Raw genomic sequence first — 20,387 nt, forward strand, 5'->3', positions numbered from 1 at the left:
ACACTAATTACAAGAAAACAGATCACAGGCGAGGATGGTTATTTTTAATAGCCATTCAAACCCCTTTGTGTCAACTTGTGTGCATGTTATCAGGCCAAAATCACCAGGGTATGTAAACGTTTGATCAGGGAGATTTGGGTAGTTTCTGTTGTCATTATGATTTAAAAAGAGTAAACACAGTTGATTGATAATAAATGGCGTCAGCCAAACACTAACCATGAGTGAAAGAAAAGTTTTTGTGCAATCATTCATATTCTCTGAAAAATTCTTACCCTGGAGCAGCATACTCGCAGAGGCGGTTTCCCCTTCTCCTCCTGCTCGCTGCAATGTGGCGTACCACGTGGTTAGATCCGGCCAATCCGTGGGACAGAACAACTTTCTCCTGAGGACGTCAGAGTCCGCTATGCAACTCCCGCTGTCAATGTGCAAAGGCATCAATTGCTGCAGGTCCTCACTCGACCAACCTCCCCTTACAGGCATCAGGAACAGCTGCATCCAACGGACAACCAGTATCAGTTATTTGCTGCACATCCAGAATCCGAAATTGCTGCGTAGAGTGTTGTCACTAGTACTCAGTTGAATTAAATGTGGCCAATATGGAAAAAATAACAAAGCCAAGTAGTAGAAAAAATTGATCACTTTATTCCATTAAAAATGTATGTGAACATACAAAAACATGGGGATAAGCTCAGAGGCAACGCTGAATCTGACCGGTTTCGGTCATATTGACTGTAATCATAGAATAACACCTGTTAGGAGGTGCTCCCTTTTAAGCTAAACACACCATGTTCTCATTGTCTAAAAACAAATAGCCAAAAATGTAACCCTATGTAAACCTACTAACATGTAGGATTTACATATATACAAACTCATTACTTTAAGTGCTTAGGTACGATTAGATAAGTCTGGTAATATATTGGACAATAAGTCAAAGAAACCCATACACTCAGATATATAGATATAAAGTATAGTTAATTAATACCAAGGATCAAAACTTTCGTCGGGTTGACAGAGGTCTAGAAGTAACTCACCAGTGCCACGGTTTATTCCTCAATATTTTCCGGAGTGGCTAGAACGCCAATCCTGTGCCGCCAACGAAGTCGGGACTATGTCTCTCTTACTTCAATTCTCGCGGTTCACAGGACCTCTCCGATAGGCTCCAGCAGCTTGTTCCACTGCTTGCGTAGCAAGTCCATCACTCACCGAGTGACCACACCTCCAACCTTTGAACACAGTAAAGATCCGCTCCTAAAACGCCAGCATAGTTTTCGGGTCGGTTAAACTGGAATAATAAACACTTAGAAGAGGAAACCGACTCCAATGCGAAAAGTAAAACCAGTCTTTTATTAGATACAAACGTTAAAAGTTCAAATGTTCACAGCAAACATTAAATGAATGGTCATCACAGGCGCAGCACTGACAGGCTTAAGCTTTTTGGATGAATATCCGTAGTCATAGCCTGTAGTGCTAAACCTCACACCTGCTTAAAACAGACATAAACAAATATGATAGGTTAAAACATATAAACTGCCTCTATGACAAAATCCAATTATAATTAGTAACACATACCCACCACCCAAAGGTGTATACTGCACGTACATCGCATACAATATGCAAGTATAAGAAACAAATATAAACATAATGTACTAAGGTGTATAATGTATTAAATGTACTAGTACATTTAATACCTTACTAGTACATTTAATACTTTATACACCTTAGTACATTATGGTTATATTTGTTTCTTATACTTGCATATCGTATTAGCTCCCTTTGTTTCCTTTTGTATATATCTATCTTAGTACATCTCGATGACCACTAGTATTTGTAACATAATGCTTCATTGTTTGCTATTCATATTACTCTGTATATAATGTAGTAATAACTTTGTATGCGATATATGTGCAGTATACAGCTTTGGGTGGTGGGTATGTGTTACTAATTATGATTGAATTTTGTTATAGAGGTGGTTTATATGTTTTAACCTATCATATTTGTTTATGTCCGTTTTAAGCAGGTGTGAGATTTAGCACTACAGGCTATGACTACGGATAGTCATCCGAAACGCGTAAGCTTGTTAGTGCTGCGCCTGTGATGACCATTCATTTAATGTTTGCTGTGAACATTTGAACTTTTAATGTTTGTATCTAATAAAAGACTGGTTTTACTTTTCGCATTGGAGTCGGTTTCCTCTTCTAAGAATATATTGGACAATGTCATACAATTGAAAAAATATCGCTAGACTATGTTACAAGAGCAACAGGAGAAAATAATAGATATAATGTACATTTAGTCATTCTTAATTATAGTGAGGTTAACAGCAATATAATATAATAATAATAATATTATAATATAATATAAGATAAAAGAAAAATAATCTATGAAACATAGATAAATCCATATGTACACATACATGTGTATGGACACATAAGTATGTGTACTTGATAAATCCTATTAAAGATAATTATATATACCATAATAAATTCTTAAATTACCATAGGAATATACTATAGGTAACCTATGGAAGAAGTATCAGAGAGTAGTACTCTGTTTTATATGGATATGTATCTCTATCAGCGTATCTAATGTTTTATTTGGTTAAGTAATAATTTCTAATATTTAACCAATATTATTGGAGTTAACTGATAGATTACTCATTCTATTATTGTGCAATAACTGTATAGAGGAACTATCTACAACACTCTCGAAACATACATTAAGATGGAGTGTTAGAAAATTTACTCTCTAGTCAGACATATTGTATCTTATCAGTTACTCTATATTAATACTTGAAAGAATACAACTACATAGGTACCTAATTATGGGAAATAAGTGGTATCATTACTTCTGCCAATAATTGATAATGTCGTACTCTGAATTGAAACCCAATGGTAACAAACTCTTTGTTTTGAAAATCCAATATGTTTCTTGTTTACAAAGTATGGGTAGCTTGTCTCCACCTCTTGGTGGTGTCCTGACCTGCTCTATAGCCTGCCACCTAAAAAGGTCACATCCTGATGGTGAAAATCTATAAAGGGTGTAGAAAGTGCAGAGCATGTACGCTTGTTAGAGATATAGGACAAATGTTCTCTAATCCGTTTGCCTACCTCTCTTGTGGTCCTACCTGTGTATTGTTTTTTACAATTTGTACATTCAATAATGTAGATGACAAATGTACGTTTGCAGTTAATGCAGCCTTTAGTATTGAATTGTTCTCCCGTGACGTGGGACTTAAATGTGGTAGAAATATTGATATGATCACATGATATGCATGTCTTTCTACCACACTTATAGGTTCCATTATACCGCATCCAAGATGATGTTCAATGGTTTTCCTTAAGCCTTTGTCCCCCATAAGTATTGGTAAATTTTTCTTAATTATTCGACACACATCCTCATATTGGTTTGAATATGATGTAATAAATTTGGGTTTACATTGATTAGACAATTTAGTGTTACTTGTGGATTCTCTCTTCCTTTCTAACAGGTTCTTACTTTCTACATCCTTGCTTTCAAAACCTGCTTTGTCTATGACTTTTTTTGGGTAGCCCCTCTTTATCATTCGTGTTCTCAGGTCTCTGATCTCTAGAAGAAAAGTTTCCTCCAGGGAACAATTCCACTTTGCTCGTAAAAATTGACTTTTTGCAATGCCCTTAAATACATGTTGTGGATGACAACTTCGAGCATGTAAAAGGCTGTTGCCTGAAATAGGTTTTCGATAGAGAGCAGAGACTATCTTACTTCCATTTCCGTCTCCTAAAAGAGAGATGTCCAAAAAATTAATTTTGTTTTTCTGCCATTCATAAGTAAACTGAAGTCCTACATCATTATTATTCAGAGTTGCAACAAAATCACTTGCAGTCTGTGAGTATGATGACCATAAAAAAGTAGGTAATCAATAAATCTAACATATTTGACTATATGCTCTGAAGGGGCGATACTACCTCCATAGACTTGATTATATACAGTTCTAGATATATACAGATATATATAGGAATATCTCATTAAGAACAATGGAATGTAAGATACATATAGTAAATACACAGTAAAACACTTAAATATGTTTTTCATGTTTCCATCTACCTTACTGAAAAAGGGCTCCAATGCACTTATATATATATATGTCTATATATGTATCCATATGTATTTAAGTGTTTATATGAGTGTAACTGTACTTTTAAATGCTGATGTGTTTTGTGACTTCAGCAAAATATATCAAGGGAATTAAGCACATTTGATAATGGGAGAAAATTGGAAAATCATTTAAAATTGCCTGTAATGTTTTATCTAAATCCTTAAAGAACAAAAATGGGATACACATCCATTAAGTAGGTCCCATAGGATATAACCTGTCATGTACTGCAAACATTTAACAATAAATGCTCTCAAGAACATTAGAACATTATATTTTTTATCAAGGCATAAAGAATTTACTAGACGTGCAAAAATTCATACTTTATTATTCAGTTTGTAAACAAATAATGTAGTTATTCTCTTTCTTTGGCAATTATTTTAATCTGACACCAGATATTTGATATCAAAAGTTGAATTTAAAATATCTAAATTTTTATTTATAAAATATTTTACCAGGAAGAATACATTAAGATTTCTCTCGTTTTCAAGTATGTCCTGGGTCCACAAAACATTGCATTGATACAATAGGGTATAATAAAATTCAAAAACAATAATAATACACAATAGATGCAATTTTTTTTACATAGAACAGGTAAGAAATATATAATCAACCATGACAGGTGCATTCTGTTTTGAGATATGTAGAGAGGGATCTCTTAAATGATATTAGGTTTGGGGAAGGTTTGAAAGTGTGCGGGAGGTCATTCCATAACTGTGGCGCTTGGTAGGAAAAGGAGGATCGAGCTGCTTTCTTTTTATATTGAGGTAAGCTAAAAAATGTGCTGGTACTGGATCGGAGGTTATAGGAAGTGGGATAAGCTGGGGAGAGCATTATGCTCATGTAGGGTGGGAGCTTCCCAGAAAGGCACTTAAACACAAATAGCTGATTTCTAAATGTTAAGAGGGCTGTTTTTCAAATTCTCAGTATACTGTAATTAAGCCTACTTTACTAGGTATGTTACATTATGATGAGCTTGTTTTTTTTTACGTCATATATGAAAAATGTGAGGATTTTGAAGATTACATTTATGCAGTGTGGGTTACATTTTCTAAGGGAGGCTTGTCTGTTTAGTAGTCTGAGTAGTGGTCCTATTATAGATAGCTAGAACATTATGGCACTAACAAATGAGGCAAGTAGGCAACTTGGGAAATGGAGGCCTGCACTGAAATAAGCATGGACATAACTGCTAGGGGTTTTCAGGTGATCCAGTTGCTGCTATTATTAACAGATATTCTTTGTGTCCTCATATATAAATATACAAACATATGTATTGCAGATATGTGCAAAACATCTGACCATTTAATAGTTTTAGGTAGGAACCCTTTTAATGTGTCAAGGGAACTTGGAAATCAGGCAAAATCTCAAATCTTATGATATATGGAAGCCTTATTATTCTATAGTAGTTCTGCTTAGATACAAACCCAGTACAAAAAGAGTGGTGTCTTGCAGAGGAATAATATAATGTAATACTACAAATTTAAAGTGTTTTTTTTTTCACTATAGGCAGGTTGTTTCGCCCTCGTTGGGGCTCTTCAGTATGATGTAGGTGCTATGTTATTGGACTCAAGCACTGATTTTAGGTTTACAGCTATATGCCAGTTTTGCTGATGTTTACATTAATTTTCGTAACCACACTTACAAAGCGTGAAATGAATGCTTGAGCATAACAGCAGCACCAACCATAGACAGCCTGTTTGGCCTATTTGGGGCTCATCCCTCCATTGTATTCATCTTAGCTAAAAACAAATATACTTATCTGTGCAAAATTGCAACACATAATTGAAAATCCATTTCAATATAACGGGCAGCCCTATAGCAAAGGATGGAATGCTTGAGGACATCAGCATCAACCATAATGACTTGAGTGAGAATGAGTCCCAAAGTAGCGAAACAGGCTGCCTATGGTTGATGCTGTGTTATTTAAGCCTCATGTATTTCACAGTTTGCTACACTACTGGTTTAAACTGACAGGAGCATAAGGGGTGTCATTTTAAAAATGCATTTTGAATTAATAATACACTCTGTGGGATAATTTGTATATTATATCCATTGTATATGTATTCCTTGCTTAACTAATTAAATGGAGGGTTTATTTCACTCTATTAACAACAGTACATTTATTTGGTACAATGGGAGTCCCTGCTGTAAAGGATTTCCATGGGTGTAAGTGCAGACCCTGTTCCAAGGAGCTTACAATCTAGTGTTTCAGTGCTTTGCTCAAAGAGCTTACAATCTTGTATTTAAGGAGAACTTACCTCTGGGTACTTACAGTGTAGAGAAATAAAAGAAATCCTTGATGTAAGACTGCACTCAGCATGTGACATAACAATAGTCCCTCTCAAATCTTCAATCTTCCTGCCACTGCCATAGAGTATTCCAGTCTTCGTTATACTGCTTGCCAGATGTGAATCAGTCTATGCACATCTTGTAAGGATTTTTCATCCAATCCAGGAAGATAGGTGCATGACACACTGTACCTTATAACGCAGTATTTTTTCAGTTTCTACTCAAAAGTATAACATTTTGTGGTTCACTAGGACTCTCTGCTTAAAAATTCCAACAGTAGTACTTGTCCCACGGTGACTGTAGAAATTTAAGTTTAGTGTCACAGACATGGTAGTCCTTGTTCCAGGGTGCTGCAGTTCTCAGATAAAATTGTAAACCAGCTGCAAGGTGCTTATAACCTAGTAGTATTATTGGTGTCCCTACGTCAAGGCATTGCATTGAGGATATAAGTGAAAACATATTAATCATATCATTGTATTCTCTTTGCAAAGATCCATAACATTATTACATTATACAGATATGTGCAGTGAGAGTGGAGTTAAGCCATTCAAATTTATTTAATATCAGTTTATTAAAGTTATAGCAGTGTAAGTGTAATTATCCTTTATTGTTGGTGTTATGATTCAAAACAGAGATGATTTGTATATCTTATATTATTAAGCCTTGAAAAGTACAGAAAGCTTTAAACATACAGAACCAAATTAAAGCTAAAGATTTTTATGAAATGGTAAAGTAAAGGAAAAGCGCATCAGAAATATGAGAAATGATCTGACCTCACTGCAAATGACTGTAGGAGCAGGATCTGTATTTACAATCTAGTGTGGTAATGAGCGGTCTTGCTCAAAAAGCTTACAAAACTTGTTATTCTGAGAAAATCTTACCTTAGAAACTTACAGTTTAGTAATATAAAAATCCTTGAAGGACATCTGCTATCAGCGTGTATAGTGCTGGCCAGATGTGCATCAGTCTGATCTGAATTTATTTCATATCGCCAGTTGTCTTTTCTTCCTCTGGGTCAAGCAGAACAGCTGCATCAGATGCTGCCCCTTACAGTACAGTGTTTAATGAGGGTCCCAGCACCAGTGAGTTTGCAGCGTGAGGACATCTGCCATCAGCGCGTATACTGCTGGCCAGATGAGCATCAGTCTGATCTGAATTAATTTCAGATTGCCAGTTGTCTTTTCTTCATCTGGGTCAAGCAGACCAACAGCTGCATCAGATGCTGCCCCTTACAGTACAGTGTTTAATGAGGGTCCCAGCACCAGTGAGTTTGCAGCGTGAGGACATCTGCCATCAGCGCGTATACTGCTGGCCAGATGCGCATCAGGCTCATCTCAATTGATTTCAGATCGCCAGTTGCCTCTTCCTTATCTAGGTCAAGCAGAAAAAACAGCTGCATCAGATGTTGCACCTTACAGTACAGAGTTTAATGAGGGTCCCAGCACCAGTGAGTTTGCAGCATATAAATTGCAGACCCATGCCATGGGGTTTATATTCTAGGCCTTTACTAGAAGTCTTTGCTTTAGAGCATTTGCAGACTAATTATGCAAGTAAGTCTTACCATCTTTAAAGCTGGTTTAAAGCCTTTAATGCCAGCTGCAAGTCTTATAAAGATATGTAGAGGAAGCACAGAAAGGCATTGGTGTGTCCTACAGTTATGGCTATAATACTTATAATGCTATAATATGTTTAAAATAATTATTTGAAAAATTAAAATATTAATAAAATGATATGTATTTTTAAATAAAGGTGTGAAGATAATATTGATTATTATTATCTACAGTTTGTATGCTATGTTTTGTCTCAGAGTACTGGTGCCCATAGGAAAGCTACAAAGTTTAAGCTATTCTGTCATTTATCGGTATTATTTTACAATGTTTAGAAATGTGATTTAGTATTATTTAGTTACTCAGGTGGGGTGATCATGGTAACACTACCTGTAGTAATTGGTGTTCATACCTGCAGCTCCTACTGGATGCTATTTGTATTTTGTTAGAGGTAGTCACTGTTCTTCATACCACCACATAATGTCCTAGCTATAAAATAAAAATATTAGATAACAAAATGTATGCTTACCTGATACATTTCTTTCTTTCCGGACATGGAGAGTCCACAATGTCATTCCAATTACTAGTGGGATATGCAACTCCTGGCCAGCAGGAGGAGGCAAAGAGCACCGCAGCAAAGCTGTTGTGTAACTTCCCTTACCCATAATCCCCAGTCATTCGGCCGAAGGAAAATGGAAAAAGAAGAAAACACAAGGGTGAAAAAGGTGCCTGAGGTTTACTCAAAAAACTGTTGAATTATAATTAAAAAGAGGGAGGGGTCATGGACTCTCCATGTCCGAAAAGAAAGAAATTTATCAGGTAAGCATAAATTTTGTTTCTTTCCTAAGACATGGAGAGTCCACAACGTTATTCCAATTACTAGTGGGAACCAATAACCAAGCTAGAGGACACGGAATAAACAAGGAGGGAAAAAAAGGCAGGAGAACCTAAACAGAAGACACCACCGCTTGAAGAACCTTTCTTGCAAAATAAGCCTCAGCCGAGGCAAAAGTATCAAATATATAGAAGTTGGAAAAAGTATGCAGTGAGGACCATGTAGCCGCCTTGCAAACCTGTTTCACAGAAGCTTCATTTTTGAAAGTCCAAGAAGAGGAGACAACCCTAGTGGAATGAGCCGTAATTCTCTCAGGAGGCTGCTGTCCAGCAGTCTCATAAGCCAAACGAATAAAACTTCTCAACCAAAGAGACAGAGTAGTAAAAGTAGCCTTCTGACTCTTACGTTTTCCAGAGAAAACAAAAACAAGGGAAGAATATTGCTGAAAACCTTTAGTAGCTTGTAAGTAAAATTTTAGAGCTCGAACAACAATTTCCTGATTAATGTTTCGATCCGACACCACCTTAGGGAGAAAACTCAATTTGGTATGAAGGACCGCCTTATCAGCATGAAAAATAAGGTACAGGGAATCACACTACAGAGCTGAAAGCTCAGACACTCTGCGAGCAGAAGAAATAGCAAGAAGAAACAAAACCTTCCAAGATAACAATTGTATATCAACAACGTGCATCGGCTCAAACGGAGCCTGCTGCAAAACTTTAAGAACCAGATTAAGGCTCCACGGGGGAGCAACAGGTTTAAACACAGGCCTGATTCTAACCAGGGTCTCAACAAAGGCTTGAACATCTGGTAAGTCTGCCAGATGTTTGTGCAAAAGGATAAATAGTGCAGAAATCTGACCCTTTAGAGTACTGACCGATAAACTCTTCTCCAGCCCATCCTAAAGAAAACACAAAATCCAGGGAATCCTCACCCGGCTCCAGGAGAACACTTCAGATTTGCACCAATAAAGATATTTACGCCAAACCTTATGGTAAATCTTGCGAGTAACAGGTTTGCGAGCCTGGAGCATAGTTTCAATGACCGCATCAGAAAAAACAGAACTAGGCGTTCAATCTCCAAGCAGTCAGCTTCAGAGAATCTAGGTTTGGATGGAGGAAATTACCCTGAATTAGAAGGTCCTTTCTCAGAGGTAACCTCCAGGGAGATAGAGATGACATCCGTACCAGATCCGCGAACCAGATCCTGCAATGCCATGCAGGAGCGATTAGGATTACCGATGCTCTCTCCTGTTTGATATGAGGATCCCTTGACCTTGACCCGTACTTTGGAACCTTGGCATTTTGGCGAGACGTCATCAGATCCAACTCTGGAACCCCCTACCTGAGGGTTATCTGAGAGAACACTTCCGGATGGAGAGCCCACTCCCCAGGATGAAAGGTCTGTCTGCTCAGAAAATCCACCTTCCAATTGTCCACTCCTAGAATGTGGATGGCAGATAGAAGACAATCGTGAGCTTCCATCCACTGTAGAATGCGAGTCACCTCCTTCAAGGCCAAGGAACTCCGAGTTCCTCCCTGATGGTTGAGGTAAGCCACTGAGGTGATGTTGTCCGACTGGAATCTGATAAACCGGATGAAAGATAATTGAGGCCAAGCTGTCAAGGCATTGAAGATTGCTCTCAACTCCAAGATGTTTATGGGAAGAGAAGACTCTTCCCGAGACCACAGGCCCTGAGCCTTCAAAGATCCCCAAACAGCTTCCCAGCCTGACATCCATTGTCACAATAACCCAGGAAGGTCTCAGGAAGCAAGTGCCCCAAGACAGATGATCCAGAGACATCCACCACAAGAGAGATTCTCTTGTCAGGGGGCCCAGATAAATCCTTTGCGATAAATCGGAATGGTCTCCATTCCATTGACGGAGCATGCAAAGTTGCAGCGGACACAGATGGAACTGAGCAAAGGGAATGATGTCGATGGAAGCCACCATCAGACCAATCACCTCCATGCATTTAGCCACTGATGGACAAAAGGCAGCCTGGAGAGAAAGACAGGAAGCAAGAAGCTTGGATTTTCTGACCTCCGTCAGGAAAATCTTCATACACAGAGAATCTATTATTGCCACTGTAAAACACACAATTGTAGATGGAACTAGATAAATCTTTTCCAGATTCACCTTCCACCTGTGGAAACGTAGAAAAGACAACAACATCTCTGTATGAGATTGTGCTAGTTTAAAAGATGACGCCTGAACCAAAATGTTGTCTAGATAAGGCGCCACAGCAATTCCCTGGGATCTGATTACTACCAATAACGCTCCCAGAACCTTTGTGAATTTTCTGGGAGCCGTGGCCAGACCAAACGGAAGGGCAACAAACTGGAAATGCTTGTCCAGAAGAGCAAATCTGAGAAACTGGTGATGATCCCTGTGAATGGGAATATGTAGGTAAGCGTCCTTCATGTATATGGTCGTCATGAACTGACTCTGCTGGACAAATGAAAGAATGGAACGAATAGTTTCCATCTTGAAGGACGGAACCCTGAGGAATTTGCTGAGACACTTGAGATCTTGGATGGGACGTAAAGTTCCTTCCTTTTTGGGAAAGACAAATAGATTTAAATAGAATCCTAGACCTTGTTCCCTTAGAGGAACTGGTACAATGACACCCAGGGATAGGTCCTTTACGCAATTTAAGAAGGCCTCCTTCTTTACCTGGTTTGAGGATAATCTTGACAGGAGAATTCTGCCCCTTGGAGGGCAAGACTTGAATCCTATCCTGTAACCCTGGAATACTATGTCCACAGCCCATGGATCTGGGACACCGTGTATCCAAGCCTGTAAAAAAAGAGAAAGCCTGCCCCCCCATCCAAACTCGGACCGGGGGCAGACCCTTCATGTTGATTTAGAGTCAGCGGAAGGCTTTTTGTTTTGTTTTCCCTTATTCCAGAGCTGACAAGATTTCCAAGTGTACCTGGATTGGTCAGGTTTGGAAGAGGAAGATGAGGTCTTCTGTCCCTTAAAGTTGTGAAAGGAACGAAAATTTGAAGACTGCCGACCCCTAGGTCTATTCTTCTTGTCCTGAGGAAGGAAAGATCCCTTTCCACCCGTAATCTCAGAAATGATCTCTGCTAGACCAGGTCTTACCCTTATAAGGTAAAGCAAAGAGCTTGGCCTTTAAAGAAACATCAGCCGATCAATATTTTAACCACAGAGCTCAGGAGCTAGTACAGTGAAGATAGACATCTTAGCTCCCAGTCTAATTATCTGCGTGTTTGCATCACAGATAAAAGTATTGGCCAGTTTAAGGGCTTTGATTCTATCTTGGATCTCCTCTATCGTAGTTTCCTCTGAAATAAGATCGGACAAGGCATTGCACCAATAAGATGCTGCATCTGCAACTGTAAAAATACTCGCTGCAGGTTGCCACTGTAATCCTTGATGTATGTATATCTTTTTTAAGTAAGCCTCTAGCTTCTTATCCATTGGATCCTTAAAAGAGCAACTATCCTCTATAGGAAAGTTAGTTCTCATAGCAAGAGTAGAAATAGCTCCTTCTACTTTAGGCACAGTGCGCCATGAATCATGAATAGAGTCAGCAACAAGAAACATCTTTTTAAAAACAAGGGAAAAGGAAAGGGAAAATGGAACCCATGGCTTATCCCATTCCTGAGCTATAATTTCAGATATCTTCCTTGGAAAGGGAAAAACCTCTTCAGAAGATGGAGAATCATAAACTCTATCCAGTTTAGAAGACTTTGTGGGGTTGACCACAACCGAATGTTCAGAGACGTCTAAAGTAGCTAGAACCTCCGTCAGTAGTAACTAGAGGTGTTCAAGCTTAAGTCTAAAATTAACCTCTTCAGATTCTGAAGGTTTTTCTGCAAAAGTGTCATAGTCCGAGATTTCACCTTCAGAAGCTACTGAAGTATTTTCCTCATCAGACAAATGAGAAATGGCTAAAGCAGCCCTAGAGGGGTCAGAAGCTTTACAAGCAGACAAATGTCTAGATTTCCTCTTAAGCTTAATCGCAGAAGGGAAAGCAGACAAAGCCGCTGAAACTGCAGAATTAATTTGAGGGGCAAAATCCCCAGGTAAAAAAATACCCCAAGAGGGTTGTTAAGAAACAGAAGGCACAAAGTAAGAAACTACTAAAGCTTGGGACGTCTGAGGAGAAAGCTGAGGCATATCACGCACAGCAGTTTCCTGGGAGACACTTGGCTCAGAAGGAAGTAATTTGTCCTTAAATTTTAAAGTCTTATCTAAACATGAAGAACAAAATTGCATAGGCAAAATAATTTGGTTCTCTAAACATAATAAACATTTATCTATAAACATGGGCTGATCCTGTTCTGGGTCCATAGCTATGGAAATTAACTCCCACTAAAAAAACAAATAAGGAGAATGCAAATAAAATTAAATACATTAATGAGCAAAACGATAGGTTTAGAACACAGACTAAACTTAAGGTAAGCTTTAATACCCCACCTCAGACAAGAAGCTAAGCGTCTGTCTGAGTCTCCTACTGTTACCGGAATGAGTATCCCACTAGTAATAGGATATAGAAAGCTGAGCAGCCTCTCCAGCATAGATAGGCATTTCTACAAAACTCCGACCAGCAAGATGATGTCGGCACCTCACAGCAGAACGCTCCGCTCCGTATACAGGAGAAACCAGAAGTCATGTGACCGGCCGAAAATTAACTGCGCAACAGATAGAAAGAGCATAAAGTTAAACTTAAACTGCCACATATCTAATGCACTGACACACCTGCATATTAATAAATATAAAGTAAGCACACATCACTTCTTCCAAAATAAAAAGAACCCCTTGACAAGTATTAAGGGAAACGTTAGTAATAAAATGCTCCCTTAAATCTCTCAAAGTCTCACTCTACCGTGCCTGAAAATATACTGAATAAGAAGCCACTAGCTCCCCTAGAGTCATTAAAGTTGCCCAAATGTATCCTTAGTCTTAAAAGGATATCTAAGTCCCAAAAAATATATCCACTAAAAGAGATAATCTCAAAAGTGCTGTCCTTCAGTACCTAGAAGACAAAAGCACTTACCTGTGGATCCAGCTGCAGGGCAAATGACAGCTACTAAGGTGTGACCGGTCCTCCACTGCCTGTCAGGGACCTATAGTAAAAGAAAGATCAGAGTAACCAACCCTGGCTTTCTGCAAAGGGGTAGCAAGTGTTAAAAGTAAAGCAAAGACTACCTCGCCGCCTTTTAACTGCTAAAAGCCACCACTACTCTTACTAAAGAGATTGACATGGACTCAGCTAGACCCCAATCCTTGCTTGCAGGGAAAAGTACCCATAAAGAGATTAAAGGATTACTTTCTGTTATAATTTTTAAGCTAAAAAACTAACATATTAAAGTTAATGAACATTAATGAAAACCTACTGACCTATATTTTCTCCAAAACGAAGTTTCATAACGTTCTAAAAGTTATATCTTTTATTCGCCGATGATGTCACGTTATCCTGCCCACTATTTTCAGCACTGAGTGTTCAAAATACTTAAACCAATAACTTTGTGTTTAAAGAGCCATTTTGAAACCTAGGTATTGTAAACGGATTGGTACAGAGCAAAGGATACCCACGGAGTGTGTTTGGAAAACAATTAAATTTGCAGACAAGATTTCTGATATACGGTAGAGATATGTTAATGAAATGCTATTGATAAAAAGCGTATTTGGGGTAGTTAGTTAGTAACAGGCATAGAAAATATTTACTTACAGTGGCCCTTTAAATATCTTCAGACACCAACTTCGCACTCACCAACTTCGCACTCCTCCATTGACAGAGGCAAAGAGAATGACTGAGGATTCTGGGTCTGACAAATCAAACCTTCTCAACGTCACAATAGAGGGGTGTGGACATGAAGGGGTTAATGGCACACAGCTCTGGTTCCCTTAACCTTGCAACTCTACAAAAGGACCTTAAAAGGGACACCACATTAACCCCCAAATCCTGTCCACACTGCTCTAGTTAAAAAATTTCTGCCACCACCAAAACTTCTAAATTAAAGGGGCGTTTTGGGAACCCCCAAAAACTCACACAATTTAACAATTAGGTAACATGCCTTTAACCTTGTCTCAAACGATGTGTGAATTTGGATATTAGAGCCAAAAAGACAGAATGAGATTTTCTATGTGTTTAATAACAAAAATATCAATACAGGTTACACAGTGCGAAATTATAAAGACATTCAAAATAACATACAATTGCAAAGCTACAATTCTTTAAAAAGAATAGGGGACATAAAAATAATAGAAACACAATATCTTACTTATTATCAAATTCCTTTAGATATGCGGAGAGCTGCTGATCATGATGTTAATGCCTTAGGTCCCAGGGCAATTCTACCCACAAGTCTTTCTGTTACATACTTAAACTAAACTTTCTTTGTCTTGTCAAAGACACCGCCCTGGTTATAATTTACAACGAGTACAGCCAATGCAAACAAGTCTTAGCTCCCAGTAGGGGAGGAGCTTTTTACATTCCTACACACAGTTAACACTTCACCTCAGACTTGTAACAGGCTAAGGAGGGGGAAGGAGGGGGTGTCTCAGCTTACAGCTTTTCTGAAAACAGATTTCACACAAAGAAAAAAAAACAGTTCACCTTAACCCTTTGCAGGCTGAGACCACAATACCACCTCTGCCGGGTAGCCAGTCAAGGTATCAGCTACTCCACAAGATTGTATCATGACACTGGGTAAGGAAAGTTACACTGAACAGCTTTGCCGGGGTGCTCTTTACTTACTCCTGCTGGCCAGGAGTTGAATATCCCACTAGTAATTGGAATGATGTTGTGGACTCATGTCAGTGATTACTGAAGCTCAGCAGGATCAGTCTGGCAACTCTTGTAAAGTGAGCCGCAGTTATGAGGGTGGTGGCTTTGTGTTGTCAGTTGGTTTTGTGACATAACTGCTGCATCACATAAGCCACTCCCCTAAGGCTGTCACCATGACAACCAGACATCACATTATACCATGACTGTTAGTTATGTTATTAGTGTAGCTTTCATGAAGAAGAATTAGGTTCCACACTCCGCATATAAAATTATATTTATTCCAAAAAGTTAAAAATTGCATTAAAGAATTGTGACAGCCTGCCACATTGGTTGTTGAAGTGAGGAAATCGTAGCCTGGTTTGTGTGTACCCTCCTTGCCTTTAAGTACCATTAAAATGTTGCTAATAGGATAAACAGCGCTTATCCCTCCCTCTAATCTGTAGCACCTAAGGGATACTTGACATGTGGATTAACTCTTTATGTGACCAATAACTTACTATCGCCTAGATTTAGAGTTCTGCGTTAGCCGTAAAACCAGCGTTAGGGGGTCCTAATGCTGGTTTTGTCCTACTGCTGTTATTTAGAGTCTTGTAGGTAAGGGTCTAACGCTCACTTTCCAGCCGCGACTTTTCCATACCGCAGATCCCCCTACGCCAATTGCGTATCCTATCTTTTCAATGGGATCTTTCTAACGCCAGTATTTAGAGTATTGGCTGAAGTGAGCGTTAGAAATCTAACGACAAGACTCCAGCCTCAGCAAAAAGCCAGGAGTTAAGAGCTTTCTGGGCTAACGCCGGTTCATAAAGCTCTTAACTACTGTGCTCTAAAGTACACTAACACCCATAAACTACCTATGTACCCCTAAACAGAGGCCCCCCACATCGCCGCCACTCTATTAAAATTTTTTAACCCCTAATCTGCTGCCCCTAACACCGCCGACACCTACATAATATTTATTAACCCCTAATCTGCCCCCCCCCCCCAACATCGCCGCTACCTACCAACAATTATTAACCTCTAATCTGCCGACCGGACCTCACCGCTACTCTAATAAATGTATTAACCCCTAAAGCTAAGTCTAACCCTAACCCTAACACCCCCCTAAGTTAAATATAATTTTTATCTAACGAAATAAAATAATTCTTATTAAATAAATTATTCCTATTTAAAGCTAAATACTTACCTGTAAAATAAACCCTAATATAGCTACAATATAAATAATAATTATATTGTAGCTATTTTAGGATTAATATTTATTTTACAGGCAACTTTGTATTTATTTTAACCAGGTACAATAGCTATTAAATAGTTAATAACTATTTAATAGCTACCTAGTTAAAATAATAACAAAAGTACCTGTAAAATAAATCCTAACCTAAGTTACAATTAAACCTAACACTACACTATCAATAAATTAATTAAATAAACTATCTACAATTATCTACAATTAAACCTAACACTACACTATCAATAAATAAATTAAATACAAATACCTACAAATAAATACAAATAAATACACTAACTAAAGTACAAAAAATAAAAAAGAACTAAGTTACAAAAAATAAAAAAATAATTTACAAACATAAAAATATTACAACAATTTTAAGCTAATTACACCTACTCTAAGCTCCCTAATAAAAGAACCCCAAAATAAAAAAATTCCCTACCCTATTCTACATTTAAAAGATACAAGCTCTTTTACCTTACCAGCCCTTAAAAGGGCCTTTTGCGGGGCATGCCCCAAAGAATTCTGCTCTTTTGCCTGTAAAAAAAAACATATAATACCCCCCCAACATTACAACCCACCACCCACATACCCCTAATCTAACCCAAACCCCCCTTAAATAAACCTAACACTAAGCCCCTGAAGATCTCCCTACCTTGTCTTCACCGCGCCGGGTATCACCGATCCGTCCAGAAGAGGGTCCGAAGTCTTCATCCAATCCGGGCGATGTCTTCATCCAAGCGGGGGCTGAAGAGGTCCATCATCCAAGCGGGGGCTGAAGAGGTCCATCATCCGGCTGAAGTCTTCTATCAAGCGGCATCTTCAATCTTCTTTCTTCTGGATCCATCTTCATCCCGCCGACGCGGAACATCCTTCTTATTTATTCGTAAGTATTTGTATTTAATTTATTTATTGATAGTGTAGTGTTAGGTTTAATTGTAACTTAAATTAGGATTTATTTTACAGGTACTTTTGTAATTATTTTAACTAGGTAGCTATTAAATAGTTATTAACTATTTAATAGCTATTGTACCTGGTTAAAATAAATACAAAGTTGCCTGTAAAATAAATATTAATCCTAAAATAGCTACAATATAATTATTATTTATATTGTAGCTATATTAGGGTTTATTTTACAGGTAAGTATTTAGCTTTAAATAGGAATAATTTATTTAATAAGATTTATTTTATATCGTTAGATAAAAATTATATTTAACTTAGGGGGGTGTTAGGGTTAGCTTTAGGGGTTAAGGTGAGGTCCGGTCGGCAGATTAGGGGTTAATAATTGTAGGTAGGTAGTGGCGACGTGGGGGGGCAGATTAGGGGGTAATAAATATAATATAGGGGTCCACGGGGGTTAGGGGCAGCAGATTAGGGGTTCATAGGGATAACGTAGGTTGCGGCGGTGTACGGAGCGGCAGATTAGGGGTTAATAATAAAATGCAGGGGTCAGCGATAGTGGGGGCGGCAGATTAGGGGTTAATAAGTGTAAGGTTAGGGGTGTTTAGACTCGGGGTTCATGTTAGGGTGTTAGGTGCAGACTTAGGAAGTGTTTCCCCATAGGAAACAATGGGGCTGCGTTAGGAGCTGAACGCTGCTTTTTTGCAGGTTTTAGGTTTTTTTTCAGCTCAAACGGCCCCATTGTTTCCTATGGGGGAATCGTGCACGAGCACGTTTTTGAAGCTGGCCGCGTCCGTAAGCACTGCTGGTATTGAGAGTTGCAGTGGCGGTAAATATGCTTGTACGCTCCCTTTTTGGAGCCTAACGCAGCCCTTCTGTGAACTCTAAATACCAGCGGTATTTAAAAGGTGCGGGGGAAAAAAAGCATGCGTAGCTAACGCACCCCTTTGGCCGCAGAACTCTAAATCTAGCCGTATGTGAATTTATATCTTGATATCTAAGAGAACTGTAACAAACCGATGTATGTCCCTAAGACCAAGAGATGATTTGGGAAGTGGGGAGAGGGGTTTTAGGGGGGTTGGAGAAATAGTAGGAGAGTTTGTAGATAATGTATATAAAAAAAAACATTAAGTATCATAATCAGATAATAATATTACTATTAGGTTCCTAGTAAGTATATCTGTAGTGAAATTTTAAATTACCCCCACAAATGGAAACCATTTGGGGGGAATCAGTAATCATTACACTTTTGTAAGACCCTGTATTCAAGGGACCATTCATGGTTAACCCCTTACTAACCTGTACCTATATTTAAGGTTAAACTAGTAGCTCCTACAGGAAAAGATGATACCTCATTATACAAATGTTATAAATATATTAATTAGAATGTTAATGTGTATGAGATCATGATATTGTAATATATTGGAATCCTATTCCCAATAATTTATAATATCGTATCTGGAGTTCAGACCCTCTGGATATCTGGTTCTGAGTCTGAGTATTAGTGTAGCTTTAACATAAGATGTTTAATTATGTATAATAAAACAACTTTGTAATATACTCATCATTTATTTTGCCCCTTTTCATGTAATTTAGCTCTGAATATTGTACATTGAGTTGGAACTGCATCTTGCTGACTTTTCAGAGCTAACTCTGCATCAATCTTTTCCTTATTGGCTTTAATAGATAACAACTGCAAAATAATTCACTTTATACTAACTTAATGGCAATGATTAGCCTTGTTGTCTGCCGACTCAAACTTATTTGGCTCCTCCAAGTAAGGTGAGTGTTGGGTGGAGTTTTTCTATTGAAAACCACTTGCAGTAAACAGGATTTTATTTTGTTAAACAAATGTTTACATTTGGCTGATATGTTATTCTGTAGGACGGTAACAGAAATGTCTTGTAATTACAAGGTGTTTACTGTCCCTTTAAGTTCTAACAAAACTCCCATTATAAATCCTGAGTTTCCAGTGCTTATATGTTGGGAATAGAGTATTAAAATGACATGGACTGCTTTGGTCTGGTAATATCTACAGAGCTATGACTGAGCCTCAGGATCATGTCATGTGATGTGAATACCTCTGGAGTTACCAGCCATATTATTAGCATATGTAATTGTGCAGAGTTGCTAAAAAAACTACAGGTGCTAGGTCTGTCATTATTTAAAAGTAGAGTCCCCACATTCAGAAGCCTTTATGTCTGTATCAATTTTATATTAGTTATAGTTGATCTGAACCATACAAATAGGGTGTCCAGTATTTTAGCAGACTGTCCAGCACAATCTGTACTAAAATACTGGACACTTAAAGACCCCCATCAGCTAAATGTAAAGAGCCTTCTAGGCCTTTATGCATTAGAAATATGGCTCAAAAAAAGGTTACACTGTGCATTTTCTATTATATGTGTTCAATCATTGCTGGGTGTTTACTACTGGCAACCAAGGGGGTCACAGCACTACTACGTACATGTGTTACTGGCAACCAAGGGGTGAAAAATATATGTGGTGGGATCAAGGGTGGGGCCTAAGGTTGAGCTTTTGTGGGGACAGTGTGTGAAACCAGCTACTTCCCGTGTCCAGTTACCTATAGGTCATCTGGTATTTTTACGGAGCACAGTTGGCAACCCTACATACAAATACTAGCTATGGGCTAGAGTACGCTGGCAACCCTATTAATGTGTGATCTATGACCTATT

This window comes from Bombina bombina, chromosome 2 (genome assembly GCF_027579735.1).
Source record: "Bombina bombina isolate aBomBom1 chromosome 2, aBomBom1.pri, whole genome shotgun sequence".
In the NCBI taxonomy this organism is placed as follows: domain Eukaryota; kingdom Metazoa; phylum Chordata; class Amphibia; order Anura; family Bombinatoridae; genus Bombina; species Bombina bombina.